Here is a 23,571-nt window from a genome sequence, read left to right on the forward strand (position 1 = left end):
GAGCGTAGGAAGCTGGCAGTGCCCCCAAAGCGATCAGGTCTTAACCCTTGAACCTGTGAATGTTACCTTTAGGGCACGGTTTTACATATGTGATTCCAGTGAGGATCCTGATGTGGGAACGCCCTGGATTATCCGGTGGACCCTGGTTGTCATCACCTGCATCCCTACAAAAGCAGGGCAGAGGGGTCTTGCCACAGGAGAGAAGAAGGCGATGTGGCCATGGAGTCAGAGAGGGGAGGGATGCGGCCACAAGCCAAGGGCTGCTGGCAGCCGCCGGCAATGGGCTAAGGCGAGGTGGGGATGCTCCCCAGACCCTCGGGAGCGGCCAGGGCCCTGCGGACGCCTTGGTGTCGGCCCCGTGAAATGCAGCTCCGATTTCTGTTCTCCAGGGCGGCGAGCATTGCATTGCTTTTGTTTTAAGTCACCAAATTTGTCACAATTTGTTTCAGCATCCGTAGGACATATTTGCAAGGAGAGGCGATAAACCACTCTCACTGAAAAGGGGAATTGCTTTTCAAAGAAAGAGCCAATGGTTCCGAGGAAAACAAACATTTTCGGTAATTCCAAGCCCTGTTCACATCATCAAATGGCTTCGGATGCCTTTTGGCTTCCCAGACCAGGTTCACTAATTTCAGGATCAGTTCCAGCCGATAACCTGCTGAGTGTCCCCCCGGGAGGACCCACGGCTGGTTGCTAGTTTGAGCAATGAAGGATGACCACGTGACAACACGAAACGATCATTTCTGTGCATGGAACAACATGCTTGCACGTAATTCAGTGACCTATAACGGCAAAACCAAAATTGCCAAAACAGAAACCTGGCAGAAAATGACCAAAATGACCGCTGAGTCTACGTGCCTTCGAACTGGCTACTGAGGAGACCCCGTGAATGCAGGGGCGGCGGCAGGGCCGGGGCGGTCACTGACCCCAACATGCTCAACCTTCCCTGCTCAGAAAATTAAAGGGACAAAATTTAATGATCCTGGTGAACTCTCCATTAAGTTGTAATAAATTCATTTCTATCCTATGGGAAACGTTCTCACCATTTCTTAAAATGTGTTATCCTACGCAATAAACCGAGAACCCGGGGGAAGAGGTCATTAGACACAGGGCGTAACCCAGAGTCAGTGGCCGTGCTCGCTAAGCGTGGCGGGGGGCCTGGGTCTGTCCAGCGGCAGCCGCAGGCAGGCAGGCAGGGGGCGCTCCTCCCGCCCACAGAGCAGGGGCTGAGGCGCAGTGCCTGGCTTCACGGAGAGGAAAAAGGCGCCCCAAACCTCAAAGCCAGAGCACCGCGCCCTTCAATCCTCCTGAACGACCCAAACGGCGCTGGAATGGGAATCAGTTAGCCTTGTGCCCCACTTGGAAGAGGTGAGTGCTGGAGAGGGGGAGTTCTTAATTGTGCAGACGCCCTCTGAAGTAAACAACCGTTTCTCTCAATTTGTAAGAGGCTTTCGTCTCATTGTGCACTGTGATGACTCACCTCTTCTGTGTGTTCCCACGTTGGACTCTTCAGGATGCTGGGTTTTCGGCACAAGCCTTTGCGGTTTTGCTTTCCCCTGCAGGCAGCTATAATGCTAGGGTGAGAAACGAGAATGGCCCTCGTTGATCTCGGTGGGCTGACGTGGTATGGCTTAAAAAGTGGTAGATTTCTTCTGGGAGAAGAAAATATTTTGAGCTTTAACAGATGTTGTCCCCACAATTATTTTGTCAAAGGATGATATTAGGCGTAATAACTGGTGTCTAGATTTCCTTCACAAGCTACTTCCGTACAGAGCTGCTGACTGAAATGGCCGTCTTTCTTTATCCTTCAAACGCAAGAAAGAGTGTGGGGTTTGTGGGCAAAAAACAGTGGTTTTTCCTCCCCCAGTCAAGGTGGTCCTGTGCTAGGAACAATTTTGCCCTTTAACATCAAGGTTGAGAGAGGACTCAACCCCTAGCCCTCTGAAAATCACTCCCAGTTGGACACTAAACAGCTTCTTGGCTGGAACTAACTCTTGAAATTTGCAAACCTGGCCTAGGAAGCCAAAAAGCATCCAAAGCCATTTGATTATGTGGACGTGGCTGGATAGTTCTGACTCCTTTTACAATTGAATGGTTTCCTGAGTAGTGTCTCTTTTCACCTACCAGACTGAAGAGAACAAAGCAAAGCACATACCACGTGCTCAATAAAATGTCTTCGCTAAGTAATTTCAGAGAAGAGGCTTTGATCGGCTTCACCACCTCCCACACCTGCCCCGCCATCTCTCTTCTCGAATGTTCCAACACCGGGAGCTGCTGGGAAGGAAACCAAGCCGTCACGAGACGGCCGTGAGTTGACCAGGTCGTCTCTGACAGAGGCCGGAGAACCACGCATTGCAGGAAAAGAGTCCTAGTCCATTTGCCTGCAGAACGGGAAACAGGCTGGGGACGGGGGGGCGGGGCAGGGCGGGAAGACGGATAGTAACTTTCTCTCCCTTTCCAGGTCACAGACAGAGAGAAACGAGCAGTTTGGGACACGGCAGCCACTCCCCGCTGTCAGGCCCTCAGGTCAACATCACTTGCACTGAATCTGTTGAGAACACCCCCCTCCTCCCCCTCACCCCGCTTTCTCAATGCCAATTCAATGCTTTTGAGTTTTCTAATCTTACTTTATAATAATCGTGTTATTTCCACACTCAGAAAAGCCCGCCCCCTGGAAAGAGCGAGCCGCCGCCGGCAGCCTGGTTTACGTCCTCGCCAGCCTCTCTCCGCACGCTCCCCTCTCTGCCCGCGTCCCGCGGTTCCTTACGACTGCTGACGTGGAAGGGACTTCCAGGAAAGTTACTCACGGGAATGTAGAGATCGAGCCAAACGTGTCCTGTAAAACACCTCCGCTTGGCTGCAGCGGCTCTCAGCGCCCATCCCTCCTGGCCCGGACACCAGCCCCCCGGCCCCCAAGCCTGAGGGCGCCCTCCGCCTGTGCCCCGGCAGGAGGGGCCCCGACGTCTCCTCGGCACCCCTCCCATCCTCACCGGGGAGGTGCGGTCCAAAACACGGGGGTTCCCCCCACGGGGAAACAGCAAGCCGGTCCCAGGGGAAGCAAATGTCCTTCTCCTCCAGCGACCCCATTCCCAGGCGCTCGGTCACAGTGGCACCCGGTGGGGAGCAGGGCAGCCAGGGCCAGGGCCCCAGAAAATGCCTGCCCCGTGAAGCTGGTCTCCTGGGGACTCAGTGAGGGAAGGGACCAATCACATTTCCAGAAACCAAAAGGTCACAGCAGCCTCGGCCACCGTGCACTGAAGAGCCTGCCCCCAGGCGGCGAGGATTCCAGTGTCCAGTCTGTGCGAACCCGTGACAAACTCCAAGAGGAAAGGCCGACCTGGAGGGACGGGAGCGAGGGACCCAGTGTCGACGCCCCGGGTCCAACTCCTGGCCGCGCTTCCCCTGAGCTGTGGGGAGGCCTGCCCCCCAAGACAGTGAGTCACGCAGAAGAACCCCGAAGGCGGTGCCCGGGGCGTCTCAAGGATCGTTAGGAAATCTGTTCCGTTTCACAGATGAGGAAAACTGAGGTTTCAAAGACACGCGCTCTCTGCCCTCACCCGCAGACCTAAGCCAGGTCTGTTGACTTCAGAAGCCAGGAGCTGTCCTCCCGCACGCGCAGCCAGCCGGAAGAAGAAGCAGAAACAGGGCACCTGACTCCTGAATCAGATGCTCCCTCCACACCCTCACCAGAGACGCAGAGGCCGCGAGCCGAGTCCCTGCCGTCCTGAACACACACCTCGGTGCTGTTTTACAGAGACAGGGCTGCCACGTGCCCGAGGGGACGCGCAGAACAGGCCTGCCCCGCGGCTGGTCTGCCGCCCGCGAGCCACAGAAGGCGCTCTCCTTGGTCCTCCGGCCGGGCAGGCGGGCGCGCCCCTCGGAGGGCAAAGCACTGGTACGGGGACAAGAGCCACCCAGCTCACCCCTTCCAGACGGAGAACGAAACTCCTGCCGCGTCCCTGCAACTGGCCAGGGGCCTCGGTCCCAGGCGGCCCTGTGCAGGCCACTTACGTCCCCAGGCGCCCGAAGACCCCATTGCTGAACCCAGGTAATACCTGCCACCGTCAATATGTGTCTTTTGATACTTGCTTCTTGGTTCTTGAAGTACAAGGGAGAATGAGAGGAAAAATAAAACCAGAAAAGAATTGGATTTTAATCAATCAAGAGTTTGCCTTTCCCTGGGGCTCTGGAACTAACTAGCTTAGAATTTTAATTCCTATTTACAAATAGTGTTCTATTCTGAAGGGGCTTTGTTTTTTTACAGGAAAATGCACTCTGAATGTGCAGGGGTGGACAGAAGTAGATTTACAGTTCTGAGTACATGAAACAGGGTTTATACTTGTAGCGCTATCTGTTGATTATTGTGTTTTTTTCCCATTTGAACAACCGTGAACTGCGTTTGCCCCGCCCTGTACCGTGAACGGCGTCGACGACCAGGCCAGCCCGCTGTGGCAGTGACCCCAAGGAGCACACGTGGGTTTCCACACCGCGGGGAAGGGGTGGTCAAGCTCGTGGAGGTTAAGCGGCCGGCCCAAGGGTCAAGCACACCTGGCTGACCCCGCGGTGTTTCTGAGGTTGACGCCATGTGGCCTGCGCCAAACCACGGGGTGCGCCGTGCTACCCAGAATTTGAGTCAGGAAATGATGCAGTGACGTCCACCGCCGCCTCCCTGGCCTTCGCTCCCCAGGCCACGCTGTCCCCTCCGGTGTGCCCACCCGCTGCCTGGCCACCGGCGAGGGGCACGCACTCGGCAGGGGCAGCCCACGGCCTGTGTGGCCAGCAGGGTCTCCCTGACCACAGCCGTCTACAGCAGGTTTCTGTCCCCTGAACGCTTGGGGCCCACGTACCCGATCGGGGCCAACTCCAGACACGTGGCCGGAGGCGTTTTGCGGGACTCCTGCGCCCCCGAGCGCGTGCCGCTCGTCTTCCCGAAGAGCCGGCCTGTCGTGCTTTCCCTGAGCACCGAAGATCTTTTCCTCGTATTTCTTGGTTCTCTCCCGCCCAGTGTTTCAAGGCCAGCTGACCAAAAAGGTTTCACAAACCTCTGCCCCGAACCCGTCCACAGCAGCCTGCGATTTCCTCCTGAGTCCTTCGCCCTGCTCCCTCCTGGGAGGACAGACAAGATGCCCCCTGGTGATGCGTGGCTCCCTCCCCGTTGTAACCGACCGCCCAGGGTACCCCTGTCGCACGTGCCTCCGAGTGCCCTTCACCGATGGGCCCCTCAGCGCTGGGCCTGACCCCGCTCCCCAGGTCAGCCCCTCCTTCGCCCTCTTTGTAAAAGAGCCAAGTGCCGTTTGGACACACGGAGAAACTAGGCCCTGAGGCTACAGCAGGTTCCAAGCGCCACCGCCAAAGATAAACAAGCAAACACGTTCAATGGTAGCATTCAAGGTGAAAAACTGCTTACAAAACTCCTTTCTGTGGAATGTATCTTAGGGAAAGAAACAGACCTGCCTGTTTGCGTTTATATTTATACAAAATAACAAAATGAAAATATACACTGAGTAGATTTTTTTTTTTCTTAGTCCACCCATGAAAATGTTCCTTTAGAACTGCAGTCCTTCCTACTCTAAAATAACGGAGTTATAAAGAGCGACTTTCAAATTCAGGAGGCACGGAAGCTCGGGTTAGCCTTAGAACACCCACCCGCGAAGCGTTCTTGTAATTACCTTGGCTCACCCTGCAAATGCTGCCCAGTCTCCAGCCTGGGCCCTCGCTGAGACTGAGCACGCGAAGGAGGCAAACCAGCAAGGCCAAGGTCGGCCGGGCCGGCCCAGGGAGTCCTTCTGGTATGAGATGCACGCGAATAAAAATACGACGTTGGCTCCTGCTGGGTTGCAGTACTTCTCTAGGCCAAGAGGGTAACGCACAAGAAATTTCTCCATAACCACTGCTGTTTGTTAGGTTGCTATGCATGCTTTCCTGGTCGTTGTAGGGACCCCTCAGTGACGTCGAGAAGGCAGCCCAATAAGCCGCCCCCGACACCCCGTTCCCGTCAGGCACTGGCGTTTGAAATGGAGACAGCCCAGCGCAGGCGCCTGGGACCCGAAGAGGGAGCTGAGAACTGTGCGCGGGGTGGGGGGGTCGGAGTTCATTCTCTCTGGCCCGTGGGGCCCTTGGCTCCTGGTAGTTACCTGACTCTGAGCCTTCCCAAGCCCGAGTGCTTGCTACTTGCCCCACAGGTGTGACAAAAACTTGCCCTTACAGACCCTCGCTTGTTGAGGTCCTGAGAGCAGCCCGGCGAGGTGGACGCGAGGCCAGCACACTACAAAGACATGGGTAGCAACAGCTCCTGGCTCTCCGCTCTGTCGCTGGAAGGTGTCCCTGATGCTTCAGCGTGCGGAGGTCACCTCAAGTCGACTGGAGCAGCAGTAGCTGACAGCGACGCCCCACGTGGACACCGCGCCTACCTTCCACAGCCTCCAGGTGGCTGCTGCCGGGGCACGAGGTCTCTCAGGGCCTGCCCCCCGCAGACCTGACACCTCGGGGGAGGTCCAGAGGGGACAGCATGTGTGCCAGGCCTCCCCCCGTGGGGGGGCCGGGGGTGTGGTCAACGGAACCACACCCGCACCGGGGATGCTGACTGGGACAGCCTGGGCCGGGGCTGCGTGGGGACATCAGGGCAGGAAAGACACCAGAACACTGTGCCGGGTGACACACAAGGTCCGTCCCGACTCTGAAATCCGTGCCTGCACGGGACTCACTTCCACGCCCACCGAGCGGAGAGCCGGCCCTTCCGAGGGGCCAGGAGCTGGAGCCGAAGCCAGTCACGGTCTGGGGGCAGCGGGCAGCACAGGGAGCACAAACGACAGAGTTGGTGAGCGGGGCCGCCCGCTCGGAGGCTGGCGAGCGACCGGCTCCCGGACACAGGCGGGCCGGGCGGGCCAGGGCGGGGCGCCTTGGAAGGGGAAGGCGGTGGCCACGTGGGGCTGCGTGCAAACATTGAACCAGGGGCTGTGAAAACGGCACGCGTTGAGCAGTTCCACCGCAGGGACCGGGGAGTGGGGGCCCCTTGAATAGACGTTTCTTGCTAGAGGAACGTCCGGTAAAGCAGGCGCATCCGGCTGCTCCCGTGCGCCCCGCCCAGCCGCCTTCCGTGGCCAGGCCGGAGGTCGGCCAGGGCGCGTGGACGGTGCGTGACCTTCCGCAGCCTGATTTCCTGACTCCCTGATTTCAGAACGCTCTTCTAACGGAGCCCCACCATTTCCAAATCCCTAGGGTGCCATCGTTTGTTCACTTATATTTTAAAACCGTCAGTGGGATCCCAGGTGCCTTGAGAAACCAAGAGAAGCACCACCCTTATTCTCGGAGGAAAAGCAGGCACATCCAGAGGGTTTAGAATAAGAGTCCACATTCATAGATCTGTAATGGATTTTGGTAAGGTTTTTGGGTTTTTTTATTTTATTTTTTTTCCCCATGAGCTCAAATGCTTAAGGCAACATTTTAAAGTTTCTCCTAAAAATCTGTTGTCATCATTTTTGTTCTTGAGAGTGCGCTGTGGACGTAGGGGAGCCGTACCCAGCAGGGGCGAGAACGCGCGCAGCCGACCTCACGCCTGCCCGCTCCTCAGAGCACCCCAGCGACGGCCAGGCCCCATCCCAGAAGCCCCCGCCCCGCGGGGGCAAGCGGAGGCTCGGCCCGGGCATGTTTAAAAGCTTCCCAGTGCTTGAAGGCGACCGGCAGGAGTCCCCCTAATTCATAAAGCAGTGCGTGTCTTTCTCTGTCCGTAAGGTCCTGGTAATGCCTGTCAGGCCCACGAGTCACAGCGCATAGGGCTTTTTTTTTTTTTAAACTGCAATCTCAATTGCATTGTTTCCTGTGCCGTCTTCCTCCAGGCAAGCGCAAGTTTCATTCCCCTCCTCTTTCATTACATATCTGGCACTGGGTAAACCTTTCCCTATCCCTGCGGTGGGGGTCCTGAGCCTGAGGTGTTCGCCTAGGTCTCTCCTCCTCGGCCAGGCTGAGGGGCTTGGCAAACAGCAGCCCGGAGGCCGGGGGCCCCAAAGCAGGCACGCAGCGAACCCCTGCAGTCCCTGGATGCAAGGGGCTCTATGCTGGAAGGAAGGGAGGGAGGAAGAAGGGAGGGAGGGAGGGAGGGAGGAAGAAAAACCCCAAGACACAGGGGCTCCCTTGCTTCAAGGACCCTAAGGAGAGAGGAGGAAAAATTGCACGTGGACCCTAAAGATGGCGGCTTTGACACGGACCAACCTGCCCGCTTCTGCGGAACAGGGGGGAGGGGACAAGGAGGGGACAGAAAGACCCAGCCTTGCTTTTACTAAATTCCTGCGGAAAGAGAGTTCTTTCCGGGACCGTGTCACCGACCTGGGTGTCACTCTGCGGTCCGAGAGGGCACGCTGTGCCCTGGAGGTGGTGCTTCGAACGAAGTGCATTGGAAGCCCCTTCAGCCCAAACCCCCAAGCTGAAATCTTACCCGGGAGGTTGCTCCGTCCTCGGTTTACCTCTGCGCTGAGGATGGGAGGTCGAGCTGCGATGCTGAAAATGTGTCGAGGGCAAAGTGGCAACCGTCAGCGACCTGGAAACCAAGGCCCCTGACGCCGCTCGTCCAGAAGAAGAACCTGCACTCCAGGCAGTTTGCTTGTCCTGCGAGGCCCCCACGGCCACCCGCCTGCCCGCCCGGGGCCCCCACCCCGCAGCCTGTCGCGGGGGGAGCGGGCAGATGCCGACCCCGAGCCCTCCGCGGCCCACACCGCCACGGCGCCGGTGCGGGACAGCGGCAAAGGCCTAAATGCCATCCCTGTCGCTTCCTCCTCCCAACATGAGGAAAGCGAGCAAAGGTGTTGCCTCCAAATGTTTTTACAAAACTTAATGACTATTACCTGCATTGTATTATTTGGAATCAATTCCTACCAGTACAAGTAATGCATGCAACACACACACAAGTTACGAAATCTTGGTAATACTTGATCACACTGAAAATCAAAACTAGGGGCAAGTAAGTAGCGCTTCGCCTCCCTCCCCCAAATATTGTCTGATGAGTCGTTCATCTCGGGCAACCAGCTGTTTGGTGCTAAGAGGGGAAGATCCAGGTCCGAGGTGGTTAAATCCCACACTTCGTGGAGGGATTAGTGGTCTCAGTAAAGCTATAAATGAGCTTACATGCGAAACAGACCCCAAGACAGCCCCTACGATCCAGCCCCCAGGGTCCGACTTACCAACCCGACTCCCCAAGCCCCGGGCTGACCGCCGAGGAGATGGCCTGCTGGTCACAGGCCTGTCCTCCTTCGAGAGTGGTCATCCAGCAGTACACCTGGGGGACACAGGTCTCTGCCTCATGTCATGGGTGGAAAGGGTTGCCCCCAGGGACCTGTGGCCAGGAAGAAAGGAGGCACGGCCGGACTCCCGTAATAGCACAGCTCGGCAAAGGGCTGGCTGACGGCCTCCCAGTCCCTGGCGGCCCTGAGCGCTCTGACGCCTCTCCGAAAGGAGACGGGCTTTTAAAACTGTCCCCACCCACCCGAGAGTCGTCGTTAAAAAAGAGACTTTGGCATCCGCCTGACTTAGAACAGGGGTCCACAGCCTTGTGTGTCGGTTTGTTCGCTGGTTTTTACTGGGAACAGCGCCGGGGGTGTATCTAGTTGGCCACAAAAGGAGGGGGACCCGCCTTATGCCACGAGGCACACTGAGCAGCCCGTGAGTCCGGAAACATGAGGGAATTGTGTCAGAACCCAGCCCGAGCAGGACACCGGGAGGCCTTGCCACCTCGACCGTGAGCAGAGAGAGGAGGCCGGGGGGCGGGGAGGACCTGGGGGTCTGCGCCGCAGGCCTCAGATGTCCAGCTGTGCTTTCGGGAGGGTGACCGTCACTCACTCGGCCTCTCCTGTCTGGGCTTCGTCCCGACTCAGATTGTCGCATGGAAGATAATCGGATGACCGCGAGCCCTTGGCAGATATAAAATGCCAAGGGAGGCTGATGGAGCCCCAGCCTCTGTTGGGGCCACCGAGGGGCAGGCGCGTCGGGAGAAGCAGCGAGTCTGCCCCGCCCGCCTGCAGCCAGCTCCCGCCGCTCCGAGCCGGGGGCTGCCTCCGTCCACCGCGAAGCGGGCAGATCGGCCCTCCCAGAGCCTGCCTTTTCCTCTCCTTCCTGCTTGTTTAGGAGACATTATTTTTTCCACTCACCAAGAGCCAATAATGGCTTGATAGTCGCCAGAGAGAGCAATGCAGGGACCTCCTTTTCATAGGGATCCTTCGCTCCACCTAGTGACCTCAGTCCTTCAAGCTACTGGGCCCTCAGCGGGTGGCAGCCAGCAGGGGGAGCTCCGCTGCCTGGGCCCTTAATTTCTCCATCGGCGCAAGGGGGTCTCAGCTCCCAGGGGTCCGAGGACTCCTGCAGGAGAAAGGAAGTGGAGCATGTGCGCCCTGTGGAGCCCAGCGTGGCCCGAGAGGCCACTGCCCCTGGCCACTGCTAACCGCACATTTTAGAAAGGCCGCTTCCCTGGGGCCGGCCTCCGGGGCAGTTCTATCTGAAAACAGGACAGTCTCTTCATGAAAATGAAACATTTTGCCGGCCCTCGCCTAGCCCCGCCGGGCGTTTCGATGTCCACGCATCCAAACCACACAGAACCGGCGGAAGCCTCCCGTTCGCGGGGCGCTTCCTTAAGTGGATCGCGTTCTATGAGTCAGCACAGGGCACGCATTTAAGAAACAGACGCACACACGGGTGGGGAAGGTCACTCGGTCCAGCAGCCATGCCTCGGCTCCTTTGTGGGCGGATTCAGGCCGTTGCTGAAACAACACCAACCCACAGGCCTCGGGCTCCCCCTGTCCCCCGCCGCCCCGCGACGGTTTGGAACCAGCAGAGGAGAGCGCTCACGCAGTAAACTATCGCCAGCTCATCTGCGGGGCCTTTGCGTCCGCTGCAGAGATAACCAGGAAATTGCCGATACTGCTTTGGGATTTGGGAGATGTATCATCTTTCTTTACGACATTTTCAAAGAAGACACTCGAGGACGTCTGAGCGGACAGGACTCCGGCTCTCCCCGCCCTCTCCCCGGCTCACGCCCCCGTCCGCCTTCTCCCGCCGGCAGGGTGGGGGGCTGGTCCCCGCCCAGGCTCGAGGGCCGCCGGGAAGCCAAGCTGGGCTGGCCACCCCTGCTGCCGACCCACCGTGGCTGTTTGGATTATTGACTTATTGGCAAACAGAAGGAGGAAGAGCAGCGTTTTAATACCAGGGTCTCCTAGACTGACAATTAGAGTTATTCAGTCAGTCATCCATGTATTCATCCATGTAAATGGTCCTTCATTAAACACTCATGTTTGCTTTGTTCACGCAGGTATCCTTCGCATTTGGAACATTAACTACCACATAACGGGTCTTCGGTATCACTTTGGCCTTTCAACAAATTTTTATTCAGCGCCTCCTATGATCCAGTGGCTGTTCTAGGCTCCAGGGGTACAGGGGGAACCAAGCACGATCCTGCTCTTGAAGCCCTTAAGCTCTCGTGGGGGAGACAGACAGCAAACAAACCAGCAGTCAGCCCACACTACGAGGTCAGGACCAGGACAGAGCGGGGCGGGGCCGCGGAGAGGGGCGGGGCCGCGGAGAGGAGGCGGGGCCTGCCCAAGGCCAGGGAGGCGGGGCCCAGGCCTGCACGGCAGCAGGGGAAGCCACCTGCGCTGCACACTAGGGGTGCCACCCTCAGCCTCACGAAAAGGTGTGACTTTTTTAAAAAACTAGAGTTCGAAAGGTTGTTAGGTGGCTGGTGGTTTCCAGCCAGCAACTGTTAGTTTCATTATCACGTTAACCGCTGCCCAACACCCACTTTACTTTGGCAGTTGCCTTTCTCGGTGACACCCCAGGGCGCCGACGCCCGCCGGCCTGCTCTCCCGGTGACTCAGCAGCACGCGCAGACACTGGCCGGCCGCGGTGGGTCTGAGCCGCGGTGAAGATGTGGACGCTTCGACCAGGAGGGGACTTGAGGGCCGCAGGTCTGCTGCTGGGAGGGGTGACCCCGGGGACCAGGCCCTGCGGAGACGGGTCCCCGCCTTCCAGTCAGAAGTCGGCGCTGGCTGCCTCTGTGACAGGGCCCGCCCAGACCTTACGAAGGAGAGGAGCGCAGGCCTGGCCCGGACCAGGCCCAGGCTCAGCGCACCAGGGAACTGGGCAGCGACCGCGCCGAGCCTCCAAACTAGAGCAGCGCGCCCGAGGGTTCGAAGCACGCGGCTTCTTAATTCAAAACAGACGTAGAATTAAACGCCGAATGAAACGCAGGGCATGTGGTGGCATTTAACTTACGAGGTTTCCATAAAAAGAGGAGGCAGAATCATTCGTTCAAAACAGACCGCTTAAAGAGCGAGTGGATGAACGCAACCCCGACGGCAGCGGAAGCCGAGGGCTGGCCCGCACCCGCTGCATGGCCGGCTCGCCCCACGCTCCCCCTGCAGGCCCAGGGCATCAGAGCGCCTGCCTCCGAGGGTCACGGTGAGGGCTTCTACCCATGGCCTTAGGAAGCACAGGATTTCATCGGCGTTTCAATGCGTGAGGGAAGCACGCACGCCGCTCATTTCCCCTCTCCCTTACCCCGCCTGTCTTGCAGGAAAACACGCACCTGGCCCCCTGGCCTTGCCCCGTTGGCTGCGTGGAGAGCTCACCTACGCTGGTTCCTGAGCAATAGGCTGTTTTCCAAGGACATTTAAAATCTAATTACGTTGCCTGAATGGTTTATTCAACCCTGCACCATTGACCGAGCAGGTACGATGTTCCAGGTGATGTTCTGGGTGCGTGCCACGCCTCCGTGAGCCGAACTGAGCCCTGCCGGCCCGGCGAACGCACCATAGTGGGCGAGGACGCAGGGCCTCGGCGAGCAGGCAGCGGGCATGCGATGGAAACGAGCTGTAGAGTCTGTTAGAAGGTCGCAGGCGCTAGGCGAACGTCTAAGAGGAGCCAAGGGAGGGGCTGCAAGTGGAGATGGGGGGGCATTCCATGGGAGGCTCTTTTGAGGGAAACTGGGAGGCGGCGACGGGAACCACACGGGCGTCTGGAGGAAGAGCATTGGGCAGAGGGAATGGCTTACGGGGGGCGGGGGCGGCAGGACAAGCAAGACAACGAGTAAAAGGGGGAGTTAACACACAACTGGGGGCAAACCCTGCGGGGGGCTTCCCGCGGGCACTGTGGGACTTGGGTGAGGACTCAGCAGTCTGACTCGGGTCATGGCTGAATCTGGTGGCTTCTGCGTCAGGAACAGATGGAGGAGGGTGGGGGTGGAAGCGGGGAGACCGGAGGAGGCGACCGCTGTCATCCCAGAGAGAGATGAGAAGACAGCGGCCGGAATCGCAGCGGTGGCCGGAATCGCAGAGGCAGGCGGGAGCGGCCGGTTCTGGGTGTGCGTTGAAGGGAAAGCCAACAGCGCATCGGAAGAGCGCGACGTAGGGGTGGGGCGGGAGGAGGGGAGGTGGCGACGATGACTCCGTGCTTCAGGCTCAGTGGCTGGAAAGGCGGAGTCACCAGCAACGGAAACGCAGGGTGCAGGGGTGGGCTTGAGGGGGCCATGACATCAGTTTTGAGCGCGTCGACTTTGCCTATTGAGACGTCAAGTCCCATCGGAGGGAGCCAGGCTGTTGTTTCTGTAATTCTGCGTCACCTGATATTCCCCAGACCTTGAAACAGGCAGCCTTGTCACTAACCAAATGTTGGCGTGTCTCTCTGTGTGTATAAAGGTCTTCCCCGCGGCACGCCGCGCACGGTCCCCAGCCCCTGGGCCCTTCTTCGCCCTCTGATGAGAACCTTCTCGTCCTCTACATCTATTACCAGCTCATGTAAAAATTCAGTCCTAAGTAATTTAATAGATGGTCTCTGTGGTCTAGGAGGCTGTTTTCCTCAGCAGAACAGGCAGTTTATGAAATAACTTAATTCGTGCCCATTCCTCTGCTAATAACTTTAAACAGAATTTGGGAAGGGAGAGCAGAAAGTATATAGAGTTTGACATTTTCCTACCAGGCATGACATGAAACTTGAACTATGCAACCTTGGGCCCATTTCTTAATTTTTCTGTGCCTTAATGTCCTCATCAGTAAACTAGGCGTGAGAGAAACATTATGTATAATGAGCGATTTAAGATGTCTAAAGTACTTAACACAGGTTTTACCTGGCACATAGCAAGCTTTCAAGAAATAGTAGCCTTATGTAATCCACCTTCATTAGATGTGGCTCTGAAGATGGGTGTGATTGCTTCTAACATTACTTAAAAGTCATCTGGAGAGCCCTGGCCAGACAGCTCAGTTGGTTAGGACACCGTCCTGATGCGCCAAGGTTGTGGGTTCGATTCCCAGTCAGGGCACACACAAGAATCAACCAATGAATGCATCAATAAATGGAACAACAAATTAATGTTTCTCTCTCTCTCTCAAATCAATTAATTTTTTTAAAAAGTCATTTGGGGTGTGATGCTGACCACTTTGGGGGCTGTTCTACAGGGTGTACAGCACATTGTGTTTAATCCCACGGCGCCCCTTCCTAATTTGGGGTGAGCATTTTATCTGTCTAATGGTTGGGATGCCCCGTAACGTGGCATCTGGGATATGCCCACTGAGGAGTTTTTCAGCTTTGAACACTAAGGGCATCGATATTTTAATAGCCATCAGAAGTGCTACTCAGTCTAACGTTGGAACACAAAGGTTTGGGAAAGGCAACGGTTCTATAAAGCACACGAGGTGGGCTGCCAAAACTCCAGGCCCCGCGCACTCTAGTCTTCCCCTTCTATACTCTTCAGTCCACCGGGTGCCTTGCGCCCATTTCGGGAGGATCTCACGCCGACCAGGGGCGGGGCCGTCCTGCCGCGCCCCTGCCGGCTGCTGCCTCCAGCCGGGCGTCGGACCGCTGGGCGCCGCTCGGTGCTCCTGCCGCGTTGCTCTTCTGGTCGCCCTGCTCCTGCCCCTCCTGCCTCTGGAGCCCACGGTCTTCCTGCCGCTCAGAACAAGAGCCGGCAACCTCCTCGGGTCTCCGTGCCACGCGAGCCCAGGGGGGCCGGGCGACCAGCCCCCGGGCGCCGGGTAAGACCTGCTCCCGCGCCCCAGGCCCCCGCCACGCCCGGGGGCCAGGCCCTCTCGAGTGATGACTAGCACGTATCAGAAACAAGCAAATGGTTCTATTTTCAGTCAAAAAAAAAAAAAAAAAAAAAAGTACAGTGTTATGGAAAAATGAAAGCTGAAAACTAGGAAAACGAAGCCCCCTGGTGGTTGCACAGGCATCGGTTGCACAAAAGCCGCCGCCCCGCCGCGCAGAGGCTCTCGGAGGGCAGGGGCGGGGGGGGGGGGGGGGGGGGGACGGGGGGGGTGTACCCCCGAGGAAAGCGCGGAGGCCTGCCTGCAGTAGTTGCACTCCGAGTCCTAACTCTCGTCTGGCAGGACACAAGTGATGATGTTTGAAGGAGGAAGAAAGGTATCTGAAGCGCGCGGTTGGAGTTCTGGGGGCCCGACTCCGGCCTTTGCGCTCCCGCCGGAGCCTGCGGCGCCATCTGCACCGCGCCCCCGACACCGCCCTGCCCTCCGCCCCAGGGGCTGCGGGAACCCTTCCTGCCGCCGCCCCCTCCCGCTCTGGGGACAAGGAAGGGGCACGGGTGGTCGGGGTGGGGGGGTCTGCTTCCCCAGTTGCCGATTTAACTGACATAGAAAAACTTGGGGGCACAGTTTTCCAGGGCCTGAGCTTTTCGCAAACACGGTGAAATCGTGGAGAAGCTCCACTATCCTCATGTGCATAGCAAATCCATTCATTTCCCACCTGCTGCCAACAACAGAAACGGCACCAACGTCCTAAAACGTGATTTAAAAACTGGAACCGCTGGCTATCAAAGAAAACCTAATTTTTTTTTTTTTTATTTCTCTGAAGTAGAAAAGCCTACGCTCACCCCCCGAACATTGATTCTGGCGACCCGGAGCCAACTCGAACAGAAGGCCCAGTTTTGGTGACACGACGCTGCATTCTAGAAAGAGGCTCCGGGCGGAACCGGGCGCTTGGGCAACACAGGGAAGGGAGGACCGTGCTGGATCCGAAGGCCTGACCGAAGGCCTGACCGAAGGCTGTTTCTGACGGTGCAACGGCTGCAGGCAGGGGGTCTAATCCAGCCTGCCTTCCCGTGGGAGAACGGCCACGGCAGCCCCACGTTCCTTGTGCGTTCGGACTGACGTCTGAGGCTGTGGGTTGCCCGGTTGAACGGTTCCGAACGTTGGATTTGGGCTCTGAGGCCTCTGACCCCTGACGGGGCCTCTTCCCCTTCGGAGGCACACGGGCCACGGCAACTCTTCACTGCCCCGCTTCCCGAGCTCAGCACAGCATGCAGTCTTCCCTCCGGGGTCCTTGGTGTGGGAGGTGACAGCGGCCGCCCCCGGCCCCGCCCCTCCTTCTGCAGAAGACACTTGAGTTTTGGTGCATCTCTCAGCAGATGCCACCCAGCGCTGGCTACCGCGCGTCTCCTGTGGGCAGAATACAATGAAATGAATCGGAGCCAAGGTATTCGATCAGGACAGATTTCCGCCGCTGTAATAAACCAAACCCAAGCGTTTACTTTTAGCCCTGGTAGAGTCCACCTTTCCAGCTTCCACTCTGAGATGGGCGTCCGGTGAATTCGTTATTCCTCCCGGTGTGCGCTGGCCACGAAGGGGAGCCGAAGGCCTTCCGCGTCTGCGGGGCCGGACGGAGCACTGAGCCGCACGGGCGCGGGGCCAGAGCCCGGGGGGCTGCCAGGCGAGGCGGGAACTTGGCTCCCACGAGTCTGTGACCCCAAAACACAGCAGCAGAGAACTTCCAAAGCCCAACAGGAGTGGCCAAACTTGTGAAAAAACTCTCTGGCATTGTTTGTTTTGATAAAACACAGCCAAAAATTTTAATAGTTTAACTGCGCCCATTCTCCTGGCGCACTTCCTCTGAGCAGAGATTTTTGATCTCTCAGAAGCGTTTCTGATGAGAGTTGGAAGGTTCGGGGAGGCTCTCCAGGGAGGGGTGCAGCCCCCTGTGCTCAGGGGCTGTGCCAGGGCCTGGGGGGACCGCAGGCTGAGGAGTCCCTGGAGAGGGGCTGGCCGCAGGTGCCACGGTGCACTCTGCGAAGCTGCTGGAAACCAAGCGCAGCGGATGGCCGTGAGCGGAGGAGCGGGGGGCTCCAACGTAGCATTCTCTAGGGACATGGCGTCTCCCCAGAAGCCAGCCCCCCAGCACTTCCCTGGAGGGAGACATCGTCTCCTCAGTGGAGCGGCTCTCCCTGAATTGCAGGGCATGTGGCAGGCACGCAGCCCAAGGGTCCCGTGGGGACTGACTGACTCCTGACTTCACACCCTGGAAGAACATGGGCTGACCGGAAGCTAAAGGCTAGAACAAACTTGGAGGAAATCTTAAAAGACGGCAGAGCATCCGGTCCCCTGTCACCCATGCTTTCGGGGCGCCCTGTGCCTCTCCTCGGCCCACCCCTCCCCCATTGCTCCCATCTCACTCAGAGTCCAAAGGGACGTCGAGGGCCCCCGCCCCCCTGTGGGCCCCCCGGCCCCACCTGCGGTCTGACCCGAGGGCAGCTGCGGCCACACGGACCTCGGCGCCTGTCCCCACAGGGCCGTTCCCTCCTTCTCCGCGCCGCCCGCAGGCTGTCCCCGCACCCACCCCGTGCACCCCAGAGCTCATGGACAGAAGAGGGGCACCTGCCAGCTGCCGCCCGATCGTTACAACAAAAGCAACGGCAATCATTCTCTCATTCCCGATGAGAACGCAAAACCTCCCAGGAATACCCTTCTAGCCCTGAGCGAAGAAGCCTGCGCGCAGCCCAGACCTGACCAGTCATCCTGAGCTGAGGGGGCACCGGGCAGGGGATGGGCAGGCGCGTCCTGTGCTGACCGACAGTGTTACGTGGCGCACAGGACGTGGTGCCCACGTGCACTCTGTCGGCATCTGGTCGTTAGACGGGCAGCGAACGCAGGAGAACGTCCCCCGCGGCGAGAGCAGGCCCGTGGCGACCCCACGGTGCCACACGTGGAGAGAGCCCGCGACGGTGGGCTGTTGCTCTAGAGCCGGGCCACCAGGGCGGGGCGGGCCTGGAAGCCCAGGGCTCGTACGCGAAGGCTGGAGGAAGGCGAGAGACGTGTGGCCTCAAGAAGGGAAAAATCCAAGAGCATTGGTAGCTTTTACTTTCAAATGTTTTAAAAGCTTTCCTGAAAAGAGGTCCGATGTCATGAAAAGAGGTTCTGGGGGCCCCCAGAGACAGGACCGGGGAGCAGGGCCCAAGCGGCAGGTTTCGGCTCAGCACGAAGACCTTTCCAGCCACGGGAGCCCTTTTCAGCTGGAACAGCCTGGCTCAGGACGCAGTGAGTCCTCCGTCGCTGACGAGGTTTCCGCAGCGGCTCCCAGCCCCCCACGGGGCTTCTGGTGGGACCGGACCCCCTCTCACACCTCGTTCCCCTCCCGAGCCTGAGAGTCTCACGATGAGTCGCTGGTTTCCCTCTCTCACCCCAGATGCCCGAACACATCAACTGAGAGTTCTCACCTGTTTCCCGGTACACGGCATGAGCTTTCCTCTTGGAAAATGAGAATCTTCAATAGCGCCGTGCTTTGGTGGTTCGCGTAGACCAACTTCACAGTCGAACCCCTCAGAACATTTGCGAGGGGTCTTAGGTGTCTTCCAGAGGTGCCAGGGAGCCACTGTCTGGGACCGCAAAATTGGTGCCCCCAAGGAATCCTCTTCGGGGCGGCATCCGTCCAGCTCTCGGCTCCGCTCGCAGCACCGCCCCCGGGGCAAAGCGGCCCGTCGCCGTTGGGAGCCTTCTTCCGCGCAGCGGGCCTCTCCGCCCTTGGCACCCTGCTGGGCGAAAAGCAAAGGCGACATTTCAGGGCGCCCAAGCCGCTCTCCTCTGGCAAAGATTTTCGAGGCGGCCGTGCGCAGGCGGGTTGCGACAATGCACGCGGCCTCGGGAGGCGCACGCGCTTTGTGCACAGCCTCGAGCTCACTCACAGACGCAGCACACAGACTCAGAGACAAAGACACACTCGGACGTGTAAGCGTCCAGACCCTTCGACCCAATTTCTTCCCACTAGTGCCCCCAAATGGCTAAGTGACCAGCAGGTTTGACACGCAGCCCAAGCCTGGTCTGTTCTGGTGACGATGCCGATGTTTTGAATCTCAGCCCCAGCGGAAAAGGAAAGGAATGGCCAACGCCAGTCCAACAGCTGCTGAATAGTCACAAGGCACCGTTCACAGCGGCAGTGAACTCGGGACCTAGACAGAGGGAGGAAGAAACGAAACGGCCCGAAGAGAAAGAACAAACAACATGGGGCAGGGCCGCGGCCAAGCCACTAAAACTGTAAGACTGTGGAGGTTAGTTTATTTTTCTTCCCCATCCCAACTAGCTCAGCGTTTTCAATACAGTTAATGCACTGACTCAGCACAACCCGTCCCCAAACTATCACTGTGACTGACTTACAGCCACCTAACCACACAGGCGCTCTTGTGGGGGAACAATCATAACTCTCCTACTTCTCCTGAAAAAGAGGCTCCCTTCGTCCAAATGCGCTCGTTAGTGAACCGCGTCTGAGCTGAGTTCCTTTCTAGGGGACGTTTTTGGCTGTGTTCACAAACAAGTTAACTTGTCTGAAGTCCTGGGGCGGAGGGCGGGTTCAGAGCCGCCTGCCTTTGTGGCCAGTCGTTAAAACGCGCCGTTCACCCAGGCCGTGCAGGATGACCCTGAGGAGAGGACCTTCCTCCCCAGCGCGGACCAGCAGGGCCGGGCCTGCCGCAAGTTTCCTGGCAGGAGCCCCAGGAAGCCAGGGGGCTTCGGCGCGCGGCCTCCCTCCTGGCACCGCACTGGCCTGGGCCAGCCTCGCCCTCCGGCTCGGGAACCTAGCCAGCCCACCTCCCCAGCCAGGCTGCGTCTTCGCGCATCCTCCGCTCCCTCAGGAACCCTTTATCTCTAAGGTGCGCGACGTTCCTGCCCCCCGCTTCCTCCCGTTGCAGAGCAACTCAGAGCAACAGGAAGACTGGCAGTGTGGCTATGAAAGTTTAAAAGGTAAAGGTGTCTTAATTTGCTGTAGGAGATGCGTGCCCTGAAGCACTCCCAGTTCATCCTACGTGAACCAGGCGCACACCCTTGTGTGTGTGTGTGTGTGTGTGTGAGCAGCAGCTTTAACAGGAGGCTCAGTGTCACCTCTAGTCCATGCCCGGCCGCAGGAAGATCAGCAGCGTCAAAATCGTGGACACTCCTCTTCCAACGATGTCTACATCTTTTTTTAATGCCATTCAACCGCCAGAAGAGAAACCAACACAAGTGTGGTTTTCAGAAGCAAACATCTCGGTCATTTGCCCTGAGGCTCTGGGAGGGCCTGCTGGGCGCCTGGACGCGCCCAGAGCCTTGTCCCCCTCAGTGCTACCCATGCCCCCTCCCCCGACACAGGTCCGGCTGTGCCAGACCTGGGGCCGTGCCTGGTGGCTCTCTGCGGTCACCCACACACAGACGCTCACTTCTAAAGGCCAGTCTTTAACCCTCACTGTCTAGGCTGCCGCCGCCGTCACACCTGCCGGCACCCATCCCGCCCTCAGGTCCTGCTGGGTGAGCAAACAGGCTGCGGAGCGGCTGGCCAGCAGGGGAATCGGACCTCGCGGGCCGGCCGAATGTCTGGGTGCGCGGTGACGCTGCGGCTGGCCGGTGTGAGGACACCAGCAGCCCCATGTGTTGGCTCTCTGTCCGCAGCGGTCCGCCGCCCTGACCTGCAGCGCAGACGATGCGCAGTGGACGCCGTCTGTCACAAACAGCACGGAGCAGCCCGAGCCCGCGCCCCGTGCCGGGAGAGCACGCGGTACCCCCGCGGTGCCCTCGCCGGAGCTGGTAGGGCGTCCGAGTGGGGCCGCCAGCTGGCACCGGGTCCCTAGTTGGGACGCCCGCCACGTGCTCAGCAACCGCCCGTCGTCAAAATCAGTGTCGGGTGGTGGTGACAGAGACCCGCCCGGGTCCATAAGCACTGGCCACCCCGCACGACGTGGAAGGCCTTGTCCAGCACGCCCGCTCGTCCCATCATTCTTCAACCCGACGGGAATGGCGACTTGGTTCCTGTGGCCAAAGGCTCCGGGCCGAGCGCCCTGCCCACCCCGCTGGCCTGGTCGGGCGGCGGAGGCTGCCAGGAGGACCCCATCCCCCGGCCTCAGAGTCGCCGTGGGCGTAGGCAGCCGCCCGCCGGCTGTGTCTCCGCCCGCGTACCCGCTGTTGTGGCCCTGACTCCCCGGGACCCTGAGGCGTCCATCAGGGTCAGGGGCCTGCGGTGAGGGCTCTCAGGGTTTGTGCTGGAAGGCCTGACCGTCCCGGGCGTGAGCGCACCCTTCCGATTTCGTAACTCATTTCCCTTCTCCTTTTACAAATAATCCTTTGCTAATTATACTTAAAATACCACATATCTTACCTGCTTTACAGTGTACTGTGAACGTGTAATCTTTGGATTCTATGTGTTTCGCTACAATCAAGAGCCTAAAAGTGTCTTGTGCGTCTTCCCCAGGCTTCTCCTGTGGTCCCTGACTCACCTTGGGCTCTGCAACTGTTTCACTGGCTGGAGGCTGAGTTTTCTTTCAGAACTTTGTTGCCAAGTAGCGATGTTCCTTTCTTGCGGGGAATCAGTGACTTAAAATGCAGCCCCTCAGCGCCTTCTCCACCCTCAGCCACCACCTGGAAGTGGTCAAGACTCAGCATCGTCTGTTTATTGCATCGATCTCAAGAGGAACGGCTCTCAGAAGGGCCGACTCGTGCCACTGCACGGTCACGGGAAACATCAGCTCTTCGCGGACTCTTCCTTCGACGAGGCCTTTAAATTTAAAGTGATCCGTAACATTTTCTAGCCGCAGTTCTTTGCAGGGACTACAGCACCGAACCCGGCCCCCATCTACGGAGCACAGGTACTCACGCCTGCCACGCGCCACCGGACCCCAGCCGCTGATCTGGCCAAACTCAGGCAGACAGGGGATAACATCGCGGGTCCTCACGCCACGGCGTTCGCCTTCGACCTCGCTGACAAGTTACTCGGTGTGATCGGAGCCGCGCCGCCCCGCCAAACCGCCACACCGGTGCCACGGGCCACCTGCAAGTCCCAAGGGACAGCCATGGCCCTTAACCCCACCATGTTGCTCACCAGCCCCCATCACTTGCCCGGAGAAGGACCGGGTGGTCCGATGGCCCCTGTGCACTTAGAAATTGTTGCCATCGCCTACATCCGCACGGGCAGCACCGGCAATGCCCCTCCCAGGGCCGCTGGTGTTTTCAAACACCCACCAGCCGGGCTGAGGTGCCAAGAACTGAACCCAAGACTCAAGGAATCTCTCAGGGTCTGACACGTGCATGCCATTTGGAGTCGGTCGTTCGTTCCTTAGCGTTCTCTCAGGAGGAGCACGTCTCCTTCGGAGCCCTAGGAATGGGGGACCATTTACCGGGAGCATTTACAGGGATGTGCCCGTGCGGGCAGAGCAGCATGTCCTGCCCGCTGCTGGAAGAGACTGAAACTGTGAAATAACCTCCAGGTGCTTCTGAAGCGTCGCGGACACACCAAACTGTTCTCTGCCCCCCCCCCCCCCCAACGCAGGAAGAGCCGTCCCTGCTTGTTGCCCACGGGGGACACCCCATCGAAGGAACCCACGAGCAGGTGTTTCCTTCCTTTGAAATAGCGTTTGAGCGCGAGGCGTAGCCGCGTCCTTAACTCCACACGCACCCTCACGTGCCATTGCTCCCGGAAGGCGGCCACCTTCGGGCCCCCCGGTCCCTGAGACCCCGCTGGGCCCTCCCGCGTCCTGCCGGGAAGCTGGCCGACCTCAGGGACGGGGCGGAAAGGGGGCGTCGGCTGCAGCAGGTTGCCTGTCGCTGTCCCGGGAGGAGTCCCCGCATCGCTGGGCTTCACTTGCCGCCCCGCGGACGCCCCTTTGGACACAATGCCGTCCTTTGATGCTCTCCCTTCCGGGTGGGCAGCCAGAACTTCCAAGCGCCCTCTGGAAGCGCTCCCCCAAGGAGCCGCCCTAGACGCAGAGGCCGGTCTGTCCTCCTAACTCCTTCTCTCCTGCGATGGGTCCCCAAGACCGCCCACGCGAGGGGCCCTCGGGTACTAACCGTTCCCTTTGCAGAGGCGGCATCGTCCTCACCCCCTGCTCGCCCACGGCCAGGTCCCGATGCCACCGGTGACGCTGAGAGGAGCAGCGGGCCCCGGTCGCCACTCACTGAGCTAAGGGAAGAGAGCCGATGTCACTGGCCCTCCTTCCGACTCAAGCCCTCAGAGGGCTCCCACAACCGCCGAGGCCACAAAACCTCCTTCGCCGTGGACGGAAGCCACCGCGCCGCTGCTGAGCTCCAGCCCACAAAGCCGGGCCCCGCAGCCCCTCCCCGGCACCCTCCGCGGCGGCGGGAAGGCGACGGGGGATCTGGAGCTAAAGGAGCCGATGGATTCACCTTCCCCCACAAAATACTCATCACTGTGTCCCGGGGACGCCACGTGCACCGTCTGAAAGCCCGGGTAAGGTCTAAGGGGTGGGAGGATCAGCACCGCCTCAGTACCACCTCCCCCGCTCATCCACGGAAACTGGGGCGTCCCCGTGGGGGCGGGGGCACCACGCCCGCTGTGGAT

General features: G+C 59.0%; 1 pseudogene; it reads right to left on the reverse strand.

The window, feature by feature from the left end:
• The window catches only part of LOC129071987 (uncharacterized), a 38,908-nt pseudogene that overhangs the window by 6,674 nt on the left and 8,663 nt on the right, over window positions 1-23,571 (reverse strand).

The sequence above is a fragment of the Pteronotus mesoamericanus genome, unplaced genomic scaffold (assembly GCF_021234165.1).
Source record: "Pteronotus mesoamericanus isolate MK-2021 breed Mesoamerican mustached bat unplaced genomic scaffold, CSHL_Meso_final contig_29, whole genome shotgun sequence".
Lineage (NCBI taxonomy): Eukaryota > Metazoa > Chordata > Mammalia > Chiroptera > Mormoopidae > Pteronotus > Pteronotus mesoamericanus.